This window comes from Ornithorhynchus anatinus, chromosome 8, assembly GCF_004115215.2.
Source record: "Ornithorhynchus anatinus isolate Pmale09 chromosome 8, mOrnAna1.pri.v4, whole genome shotgun sequence".
Classification (NCBI taxonomy): Eukaryota; Metazoa; Chordata; class Mammalia; order Monotremata; family Ornithorhynchidae; genus Ornithorhynchus; species Ornithorhynchus anatinus.
Window position 1 is genome coordinate 55,961,471 of NC_041735.1, and position 12,509 is coordinate 55,973,979.

At 41.7% G+C, this 12,509-nt stretch overlaps 1 protein-coding gene across 2 annotated transcripts in view; it reads right to left on the bottom strand.

The window, feature by feature from the left end:
• The window catches only part of SNX10 (sorting nexin 10), a 73,820-nt gene that overhangs the window by 28,334 nt on the left and 32,977 nt on the right, over positions 1–12,509 (bottom strand). For both annotated transcript variants that reach the window (XM_001508930.5, XM_029070829.2), the window contains exons 2-3: positions 9,895–9,943; positions 947–1,033 (exon numbers count right to left, since the gene is read on the bottom strand). The gene's annotated coding sequence lies outside the window, so the exon portion shown is untranslated. The remainder of the gene's footprint in view (positions 1–946; positions 1,034–9,894; positions 9,944–12,509) is intronic.

The following is a 12,509-nucleotide window of genomic DNA, read 5'->3' on the forward strand; positions in this document are numbered from 1 at the left end:
CCCTTAGCACAGCGCTCTGCACACAGTAAGCACTCAATAGATACCATTGATTGATTAGCTGAAACAGCCACAAGCCGGTGTTGCAAATGAGAGTCCGACCTCAAAAGCAACTGGCCAGGCAATCTACCTACATTGGCTAAAATTTGGCAATAGCCTTCATAAACTCTGAATGCCACCCCCCTTGATAAAAAAAAAAAAAAACAGCAGCTATTTTCTGAAACAGAGCTGGAAGGAAAAAGAGGAATATAAGAAATCATAGAGCTGGAAGGGACCCGTCAGAGGTAATTTATTTTTTCTCTCTGATTCCGGGCAGTCTTCCACCACAACCATGCAAAAAGGACGTATCCCTCCTCAGAAAGGTCTCCAGGGAATGCAGTTGCAACAACAGTCTATCTCTGAAAAACTAATGACTACCATTTTTTCAGCTCAATAGATTACATTATTTTAAAATTAACACAATTCCCGTTTTCCCCCAGTGGAAACTATAGAGGATCTAGTCATAAGGCAACTTAATCATTCATAACATATCATCTTCTACTTCCTGATTACCCAGGCAAACATTTTACATGTCCTAGGGAAAAAAAAAAAAGGAGCTTGCTTGGGCTTTAGATTTACCGAGCTATATATTATCAATACAGAGTATGCAGTAACAGGAAAAATAAGACAATGGGTAGCGAGATGTAGATAAATTTCTAATTTAATCGTATAACTGAACACGAGGCAATAACACACAGCATAAACCTACTAACTCATTTCTGCAGGAGCCAAATAGTTTGGCAATTATAACATCTTGAGGAATAGCTTTAAGTCATTTAAGAATTATCGGTTGTAATTTCTAATAAGTTCAAAGAACTTTTTTGAAGTTCAAAAACACTAGACATTCTTATCCTGAGGAACAGACTACTCTCTGTCCCCTTCTAACTGGGAAATTCTCTTTTTTACTTACGTGAATGCATATCTCATAGTCAATATAGGAGTGCCAAAAATCTTCCTTCTGAATCCTGGGATCTCGGACCCAGACGCTCACAAATTCCTGGAAGAGCATAATGGATCAGATGATTTGTTTCAGCATATAGAAAAGACGTGTAAAACTAAAGAGAAACCACTGCCCTAGAATGTGAATTGAACTGGGGTTCTACAGAGTGTGGCAATCGTTTAAATGGAGAACCAAAAAAAAAAGTAATGAATCATCTTCCACACAGATGTCCGGAAAAAAATATGACCTCAGAGTGACCATATAAAAAAGGCAATGTTTCAAAGTAGCCACTTTGAAAGAGGGAAGGGTAGCTGAGACGAGGGAGTGTGATTTTAGTTTGGGGATTTTTTTGGGTGGAGGGGAAAATAACAAAGCTGCTGATCAGCCTAAATTAGGCTCATCAATTTTTTTTAAATTTGAAGTTTAAATATGCCAAGTCAATTTGACAGAATATTTAATATCACCATGATGGTAATAGGATGTTCTAGCCAATCTCTCAATCTGGAAAATCTAAAATATAATAAAAAGGTTTACCTGTCCACCAGTCGCTTACGAGTGCTTACACCTCTGGGTCTCCCCTGCTTGCTTCCGGGTCAGGGAGAGTAATTCAATCGTACTTACTGAGTGCTTACTGTGTGCAAAACACCATACTAAGCACTTGGGAGAATACAATATAACAACAGACACATTCCCTCCCACAACGAAGGGGTGGAAAGGACTGTGGCAAAGAGGAAAGGCAGAGGGCAGAAACAGTTCTCTGTCTCTGAGCTCCACAAATACCACAATTTCTTGTTTTGTTTTGGTATTTTTAAGCGCTTCCTATGGTCAAGCACTATAAGAAGCACAGGGATAGCTTCAAGATAATGAAGTTGGATGATGATGATGATGGTATTTTTTAAGTGCTTACTATGTGCCAAGCACTGTTCTAAGTGCAAGGGTAGATCCAAGGTAATCGGGTTGACCCACATGGGGCTCCCATTCTTAATCCCCATTTTACAGATGAGGTAACTGAGGCATAGAGAGTTTAAGTGACTTGCCCAAAGTCACACAGCTGATAGGTAGCGGAGCCGGGATTAGAACCCATGACCTTTGACTCTCAGGTCTAGGCTCTTTCCACTAAGCCACGCTGCTTCACAGTCCCCATCCCAAATGGGGCTCACAATCTAAGTAGGCAACAATACGATTTAATTCCCATTTTACAGACGAGGGAACTGAAACACAGAGATGTTAGATAACTTGTCCAAGGGCACACGGGAGACAAGTGGTGGAGGAGGGATTAGGATTCAAGTGCTCCATCCAGGTCATTGTTTAGTATGACCAGATTGGGACTCTACGAATTTAAACTCTAGCCTTGTTTGTGACCAAAAGATTCTAAAAATGACAAATGGCTGTTCCTAGCCTGAGGAAAAGAGAATTGAAGCCAAGTGTTTATAAGAGAGAGAAGCAGTGTGGGCTAGTGGATAGAGCACAGACCTGGGAGTCAGTAGGACCTGGGCTCAAGGATCATACCATCTAGTGGACAGAGACCCAGTAAAATCCCAATTTAAAAAAAAATCATTTTTTCAAAGTGAGGATAATATAGACTGTAAGCTTGTTGTGGGCAGGAAATGCATCTGTTTATTAATAATAATAATAATAATGGCATTTGTTAAGCACATTCTATGTGCCAAGCACTGTTTTAAGCACTAGGGTAGATACAAGGTAATCAGGATGTCCCACATGGGGCTCACAGTCTTAGTACCCATTTTGCAGATGAAGTAACTGAGGCACAGAGAAGTTAAGTGACTTGCCTAAAGTCACACAGCAGACAAGTGGCAGAGACGGGATTAGAACCCATGACCTCTCGTATTGTACTCTCCCCAGTGCTTAGTACAGTACTGGACACACAGTCACTCAATAAATACAATTGACTAAATGACATATAGGGGACCCAAGTCTTGAGAAAATTATTAGATAAAACTTTTCAATAGTTTTGGGAGGAGTTTTCATATTCAACTAAAAACCAGATGATACATTTAATTGAGAAAGTATCTAAAACAGTATGAAAATACCTACCACTTCCACAGCTCATCTGTCAAGTATTTTTCACCCAAGTACTGATTGAAAAAAATAATGATGATATTTGGTAAGCGTTTACTATGTGTCAAGCATTGTTAATGAGCTAAACTTTGGAAGTCTTCTCTTTGTGTGATGAACTGCTGCAACAGTAACTGGTAAATCTCATATAATAATAATAATTATGGGATTAAGAATTTACTATGTGCCAGGCACTGTCCTGGGTGCTTGGATGGATACAAGCAAATTGGGGTTGGACCCCAAATCCCTGTCCCATGTGGGGCTCAAAGCCTCAATCCCCATTTTACAGATGAGGTAACTGAGGCAAAGAGAAATGAAGTGACTTCCCCAAGGACACACAGCAGGCAAGTTAAATATTAGTGATAATGTTTGTTCTGGAAAATTAATGTGAAGTGATCAATGTTAGGTGTAGCTCATGGATAAAGTATTTCCCTGTTGTACTTTTGGTAAATTCTACAAATTCTAAAGGTGTAACAAATTCCCAAAGTTTCTGTAAATGCAGCATTACATGACTACTTTCTAACTTCAAGTTTCTAGTTATTTTGTTTCTGAATGCAAATTCCTGAGGCATTGTTATTCTCCGTCATTCATTCATTCGATAGTATTTATTGAGCGCTTACTATGTGCAGAGCACTGGACTAAGCGCGTGGAATGTACAATTCGGCAACAGATAGAGACCATCCCTGCCCAGTGATGGGCGCACAGTGTATCCGGGGGAGACAGCAAAGCAAAACAGAACAAAAACAAGACAACATTATCAAGATAAAAAGAATCAAGGAGATGTACACCTCAATAGCAAAATAAATAGGGTAATAAATAATATATACAAATGAGCACAGTGCTGAGGGGAGGGGGAGGAGCAGAGGGAAAGGGGAGACCAACTGAAGGTAGGCCAGCTGAAAGATAGGCCATGAAATAACTATTGAAAGGCAGGAAATTCATTCATCTTCATTTTGGAAGTCATTATTGTATTTCCAACGCTCAGTGCAAAGCATTAATGCTAATGCATTGAAACTGGCCTAGCTGATTGTGGATTGGTCAAGTCAATCAGTAAATCAAATGGCATTTATCGAGTGCTTACTATGTGCAGAACAGTATATTAAGTGCTTAGGAGAGTAGAATACAACAGAATTAGCAGAATTAGCAAACCCTGCCTGCAGTTCATCACCATCTAAAGAAACGTTATTTTGAGTTCAGCGTCAAGTACAGTGCTTGGCACGTAGCGAGTGCTTAACAAAAAACACGTGGCAGTCCTGTGGAGAGCTAAATACTGTTAGGGGCTCGGGTGAAACGACTGTTGTTGAGATTACACTGGGACGCAGAGTTCATGGAAAGTCGTGAGATCTCTCCTTTCGGGTCAAGCTTCCCTGGAAGTAAATTTGGATTCTCAGGAGTCTTTGCCATACCTAATCACCAGCAGCCTCTTTTCTACTCTTCTAGACTGCAAGTTCACTGTGGGCAAGGAATGTGTACATTTACTGTTATATTGTACTCTCCCAAGCATTTAATACAGTGCTCTGCACAAAGTAAGCACTCAATAAATATGACTGACTTTTGCTTGTCTTGGTGACATGGCTAGGGGGGCTAGGATAGTGGCTTTAATAAATGTTATCCAAAAAATAACGAATAATCCCTCCCCCACACAAAAATGATTACAAAGAATAAATTTGTCAAATTCTGCTGGCTCCTACTGTGCCCTTGAGCAAGTCACTTAACTTCTTTGTGCCTCAATTTCCTCATCTGTAAAATAGGGATTAGTCCTGTTCTTCTCCCTTAGACTATGAACCCATGTGGGGCAGGGGCAGTGTCTGATGTATTGGATCTACCTCCTATGTCTGTTTATACTGTTATACAGCCTGGCTCATTGGAAAGAGCATGGGCTGGGGGACTCAGAGGACATGGGTTCAAATCCCAGCTCCACCGCTTGTCAGATGTGTGACTTTGGGCAAGTCACTTAACTTCTTTGTGCCTCAGTTCCCTCAACTGTAAAATGGGGATTAAGACTGTGAGCCCCACGTGGGACAATCTGATGACCTTGTATCCTCCCCGGCGCTAAGAACAGTGCTTTGCACATAGTAAGCGCTTAACAAATGCCATCATTATTATACTGTACTCTCCCAAGCGCTTAATACAGCAGTCAGCACACAGTGAGCACTCAATAAATACAACTGACTGTGACTCTAGCACTTGGCACAGTGCTTGGCACATTTACAAACTCAATTTATTATAAGAATACAATTAGCAAATTGGGAAGGACCTTCCCTCCTGCTCCCATCACTCTCCTGGACACCCAAATGCACAGAATTGGCTCTTTCCCACAGGTGCCCAATCTATGGGGGTGGTAGCCACCATGGCCTTTTTTTTTTTTGAGCTGGATTTTGAGATTCACTCATCCCAGGCTCTGACAAGCCCTGAGAGTGTCCAATCAGCTCTTTGAGATCTGTCACTTCCCCCTCAAATTCCTGCCCCGATGCTCAAAATGACAAGTTGGGCACCTATCAATCAATTGGTGGAATTTATTGAATCGCACTGAGTTAAGTGCTTGGGAAAGTACAACAGAGTAAGGAGCCATGTAAATATACCAGTAAATAGACACCTCTCCCTCCCAAATATACATGCAGTTCTAACGCACCCTGGTAATAATAAATATTTGTTAAATGCTTACTATGTGCCAAGCACTGTTCTAAGTGCTGGGGGGCGATACAGGGTAATGAGGTTGTCCCACATGAGGCTCACAGTCTTAATCCCCATTTTACAGATGAGGGAACTGAGGCACCGAGATGTTAAGTGACTTGCCCAAAGTCACACAGCTGACAGGTGGTGGAGCCGGAATTAGAACCCATGACCTCTGACTCCTAAGCCCGGGCTCTTTCCACTGAGCCATAATGCTGAACCCAGACTGGCTAAAAAAAAAGTCATTTCATCCTATAATAGATTAAATATAATACATTGGGCGATGTATCCTCAAAACACGAAGCTCACCCCTCGGTGAAAATGTTATCCTACTAGTGGAGGTTACAGAAGAAGACTGTAGTCCTTAGCCGTGACAGGGCTATGAGACAGAAATAGAGATCTACTCAACAATCTTACCTTAACCTAAGAATACAATGAAATCCACCTGTCAAAAATGAGTGGTTATTAGGAAGGTGGTTGAAAGAGGTTATTAGGAAGGAAGGAAAGCACTCAGAACAGGGCCGGAGCTTAGAGCAGTGCTTGACACACAGTGTGCACTTAAATACCATATTACAATAATAATAGTGGGAAAAGCCAAGATAAAGCTTGCTTATGGGGAACAAAACTCCCACACAGTCAATACAACCAAAACAAGAGTTTAACATTTTCCCACTAAATCCCTGAATTGTTTCCCTCCCCTCTTTTTTTTCCTTTTATTTGATTGTACCTTAAACCTATTTGGCAGACTATTTGTGCAAGCTGCCTTGGAGCAGTAAGATAAATAAGTTTTTTTTTTAAAGTATCTTCTTAACCCACACAGCAGAGTTTCTGGTCCCCAGAAGCTCGACATAATAAAATGTGCCTGTTGCAAATTTTCAGACAGGAAAAAGGAGTGGAAAGGAAAGGATGACCTTTGGAAATGGCACACAAAACTTCACTGAAGGGCCTCAAAATAATGCATATGAAAAAATAATTTGGCATTCTAGGAAGGTCATAGATAGACTGCAAGCTCGTTGAAGACAGGGATCACATTTACTAACTCTGCTGTAGTTTCCCAAGTGTGTAGTACAGTGGTCTGCACAGAGTAATGCAGTCAATAAATACTATCGATTGATTGATTTTATGCCAGTGTTATTCACACACAAGTGCTGCTCTGACTCGTTTGTGTTGTTTTACCTAGTGGAAAGAGCAAGGGCCTGCGAGTCAGAGGACCTGGGTTCTAATCCCACCTCCTCCACTTGTCTGCTGGGTGACTGTGGGCAAGTCACTTGACTTATCTGTGCCTCAGTTACCTCATCTGTAAAGTGAGGATAAAGATTATGTGCCCTATGTAGGACAGGGACTGTGTCCAACTCAGTTAACTTGTATGAACAGCACATGGTACAGTGCCTGGCACATGGTAAGGGCTTAACAAATACCATTAAAAACTAAAAGAAAAAGAAAATCACAGAATGATCTACTGCTAGAGATTACAAGTCTACTAAGTTCCTCTGAGAGTTGCTTTCATTCTCTGTTTGCCACTGTCATTCTAAGGCCCAGACGAGACCTATTAAAGGTAGTTTTTTTTTTTTCAGTCTACATCACATCAATTCAAGAGTGGGAAAAGGAGCATGAAGGCCATGGAAACAAACCACCGGATTTTCCAGAGGGGAAAACTGAACCAAAGGGGAAAATATCAAACGCATTCCCACTGGGTCAGTTCGTTTGTATTTTCCTTTAAAGACATCAGTGTCATGAGGCATCAGGTGGAAAGCTCATCACTGGTTCCATTCTGACCACTTTGCAAAAGCCTTCCCACAAGAAACATAAGATCTTAGTTTTTAATCCCAGATTGTAAAGCACGGAAGATGCCTCAGTGTGGAGTCTGGAGCAGAATAAAAGAAAAAAAATTATCTGTCAATGGGACAGATATAATTTTACCGCAGTGCAGTAAGATCCTGGAAGGGGAAAGAGGGGAGTGTCTCTGTAAAGAGAAACAGTGCTTATATGTCACCAAAAATAACAAGTTGCTCTGTAAAACAGAAAAATCAAGTTGGCATTCTTTTCAGATCTCAGGCACTGGGAGATACAAAATTAAAATGGCTAATTACACCAAAGACATAGTTGCCAAGCTTTTTTTTTCTCTTTTTCCTAGTCACTGCCACTTGCTTCTTCACTGGCTTCTCGGTTCTGTCTCGTTAAACTGAAGTGTTGATTCAGTTTGGCCCAACTGATTATTTTTATTAAAAGAGGAATCCATAATATTTTAATTGTAAATTAAAGTTGTGTGCATGAATGACTCTGAATTCATTTTAATCTTACTATGGCCCTTTGCCAAGGCTCTTTATGGGGGGAGATGCATCAGTTAGAATACCGTTTTCTGGGTACTTAAAACCAATGCTCGATTGGAAGACATTTAACAAGGGTAACTCACTCCCTTTTGTTCTCTTCTCAAAATTTATTAGGGCAATAAAGTTACTTTAACAAGGCAAACTGCAATCCTCTACTTTCCTCACTTATTCACCCCTTGAGGGAAAAGTTAGAATGAGCCCCATGTGGGACAGGGACTGTACCTGAATGGACTATCTTTTATCTACCCCGGTGCTTAGTACAGTGCTCGGTACACAGTAAGAACTCAAATACCAATATTATTATTTTTATTATGCGACCAGAAATTCTGAATGGGGAGAGTGCCGATCTGGCTGATATGAAGTGGAGGAAATTCCAAACCAGAGAGAGGATGCAGGCAAGGGATTGGTGGTGAGTAAAATGAGATGGAGGTACAGAGAGAAGGTTGGTGTTAGAGTATGAGTTGGGTTGTAGTAATGTATCGGCGAGGTTAGATGGAATTACGCGCTTTTAAAACCAATGGTGAGGAGACTGAGGCAGAGATGGATCGATAACCATTGGAGTTTATTGCGGAGACGAGAGACCAGCAATCCTTTTCAGACTGTGATGAGCACCGCGCTTTTAAATTGTATCTCTGTGGAAAATGCTGGGTTCCCTTTTAAAAAAGAAAGGCTTTTAAGGACGTCCTTATCAATGGGCTAGACCCTCCTAAAATCACATCTCCTCCACTCAATCATTAGTACGTATGGAGCATTACTATATGCAGAGCCTGCTAAGCACTTGGGAAGAGTACAATATAACAGAAATAGCAGCCGTCACCGACTGAGCTCTTCCTTCTTTTCGCCTAAGCACTTGGGTCTGTTCCCCTTAAGCACTTTGATATTCACCCCTCCCCAAGACCACAACAGTTAGGTGCATATTTGCCTGTTTTTATTTTATATCTATCATCCTGCACAAGACCGTACACTCCTTGTGATTGGGGTTCCGTCTACCACGGATTGTTTGTACTGTACTCTCCCAAATGGCCTAGTGGATAGAGTGGGGGAGTCAGGGAGACTGGGTTCTAATCCTGGCTCTGCCACTTGTCTGGCTGTGTCATCTTGGGGCAAGTCACAACTTCTCTGGGCCTCAGATACCTCATTTGAAAAATGGGGATTAAGACCATAAGCCCCCTGTGAGACACGGACTGTGTCCAACTGATTAGCTTGTATCTACCGCAGGGCTCAGTACAGTGTCTGGCATCTATTAAATGCTTAACAAATACCCAAAAAAGTGCTTAGTACAGTTAGTGCTCTGCACCCTTATGTACATATCTGCAATTTATTTATATTAATGCCCGCCTCGCCCCTTGTAGACTGTAAACTTGTTGTGGGCAGGGAATGTGTCCATTCATTGTTGTACTGTACTCCCCAAGTGCTTAGTACAGTGCTCTGCACACAGTAAGTGCTCAAATAAATACAACTAAATGAATAGTAAGCACTCAGTAAACCACCACCGGAAGTAAGGGAAAAAACAGAAAGTGGAACAGTTTGTGTATAATTCCAATTAGAGAAATCATTTCAATAGAGAAATAAGAAGTTCATGTTTACTCCACAGACACAGATTTAATCCCTAAAAGGGAGTGATCTGCTTTAATGGCATTCTGTCTCAATCCACCCAATCCTGTCAAAGCATCACAATGGACAATATTTTACTTTAAGATTAAGAGAAAATGTTGGCCATGTGTTCTTCGCTCCAAAAGATGGTTGCTAAAGGAAGTTAGAGTTAACGCAGTGAAAGGAAGTTGAAACAAAAATCCAGTCCAAACCTTGTTCCTTATGAATTAAAAAAAGATTACATACCGCTTCTTGTGCTCTGGAAACATCTTCAAAAAGTCATAAAAAATTTAACCTGAAAAACAAAATGGTCACACTGATTTACTTAACTCTTATGATATGCAGCCAAAATCCAGCCAAAACTCCATGTATATATTTGATACCACTTTATTGTTGTATGGCCTTGGCAAACAACAATCTCACCATACCTCAGTTTCCTTACCTGTAAAGTGGGATAAAATCAGATCCTACCTATTTCTTAGATGGTGAACCCCAACTGATTCAGGAGTTGTGTTTGATATGACTATCTTGGAATCTATCCTGGCACTTTCGCCAAGACTTACCCCCAAAATAAAACATTTGCAATCATAACTGAAAAAGTTACATTTCTGGTGAACTGTCCCTTAATCTTGAATATTCCCATCCTATTTTCCCTACCTACTGGAATCTATGCAATCTATGTAATCTCTGGACCTATCCAATTGAATTCATTCATTCCATTCAATCATATTTATTGAGCATTTACTGTGGGCAGAGCACTGTTACTAAACGCTTGAAAAAGTACAATTCAGCAATAGAGAGAGGACAATCCCTGCCCACAACGGGTTTACAGTCTAGAAGGGGGGAGACAGACATCAAAACAAGTAAACAGGCATCAGTAGTATCACTATAATAAATAAATTATAGATATATACACATCAAAACAAGTAACAGCCATTAATATATAGATTTATAGATATGTACATATATAACCACAAGTGTGTGGGGCGGGGAGGGTGGGTAGAGGCAAAGGGAGCGAGTCAGGGCAATGGGGAGGTGAGGGGGATCTGAGGAAAAACGGCGCTTAATCTGGGGAAGGCCGCTTGGGGACATGAAGCCTTCGGAGGGCTTTGAAGGGGGAAGTGATTGCTTGGAAAATTTGAAGAGGGAAGGCATTCCAGGCTAGAGGTAGGACGGGGGACAGAGGTCGACGGCAGGACAGGCAAGAAGGAGGCACATTGAGAAGGTTACCACCAGAGAAGCAGGGTGTGCGGGCTGGGATGTAGAAGGAGAGAAGCGTGGTGAGGTAGGAGGGTGTAAGGTGATGGAGATCTCTGAAGCCAATAATGAGGAGTTTTTGCTTGATATGGAGATTGATGGGCAACCACTGGAGATTTTTCGAGGACGGGGGTGACATGCCCAGAACATTTCTGTAGGAAGATAATCCGGGCAGCAGAGTGAAGTATAGACTGAAGTGAGGAGAGACAGGAGGTTGGGAGGTCAGAAAGGATGCCGATGCAGTAATAGGATGAGTGACTGTACTAACGCGGCAGTGATTTGGATGGAGAGGAAAGGGTGGATCTTGGCGATATTGTGACGGTGAGACCAGCCGGCTTTGGTACCTCATCTGGAAAATGGGGATGAAGACCGTGAGCCCCACGTGGGACAACCTCATTACCTTGTATCTCCCCCAGCTTACTATGTGCTCGACACATAGTAAGCGCTTAACAAATACCAATATTATTATTCCGATTAGACTGTAAGCCCGTCAATGGACAGGGATTGTCTCTATCTGTTGCCAAATTGTACATTCCAAGGACTTAGTACAGTGCTCTGCACATAGTAAGCGCTCAATAAATACTATTGAATGAATTGGATGTGTGGGGTGAAACAGAGAGCGGAGTCGAGGATGACATCAAGCTTGCAGGTTTGTGAGACAGGGAGGACGGTAGTGCTGTCCACAGTGACGGGGAAGTCAGGGGGAGGACAAGGTTTGGAAGGGAAGATAAAGGAGCTGTCTTGGACATATTGAGTTTTAGGTGGCGGGAGAACATCCAAGTAGAGATGTCCTGAAGGCAGGAGGAGATGCGAGTCTGGAGGAAGGGAGAGAGAACAGGGGAGGAGATAGAGATTTGGGTATCATCCATACCTCCTAAGCACTTAGCTACTCGCTAGACTCCCCATCCCTACAGAACTTATGTTCACAATCTTCATACTTGATTGTTTCCTCCTACCTGAAATTTATTTTCATGTTTGTCTTTCCAGCCAGATTGTTGTAAACATCTTAAGGGGGTATGGATGGTAAGGATGGGTCTACTTACTCTACCGTACCCTGCCGAGAGCTTAGTACAGGATTCCACACGCAGTAAAGCACTCGAAAAATACCACTGGTTGATTAGATATACGGTACTAAATTTTCAAATTGCCAGTGTAGAAAAGCAAACAGTTAAAGCCCACTTCAAAATTGTCACATAGGCCACTTGGTTTTTACTATCTGCTTCAGGTATTTAATAATAATAATAATAATAATAATAACGTTGGTATTTGTTAAGCGCTTACTATGTGCAGAGCACTGTTCTAAGCGCTGGGGTAGATACAAGGTCATCAGGTTGTTCCATGTGAGGCTCACAGTCTTAATCCCCATTTTACAGATGAGGTAACTGAGGCACAGAGAAGTGAAGTGACTTGCCCACAGTCACACAGCTGACAAGTGGCAGAGCCAGGATTCGAACCCATGACCTCTGACTCCTAAGGCTGGGCTCTTTCCACTGAGCCATGCTGCTTTTACTTCTTCAATAGTAAAATGAAATATATCCAAAAGGAGCAGGGAAGCATAGAGGTCTCAGCCAATCGTCCAGAACTGGATCTTTTTCCCACCCAGA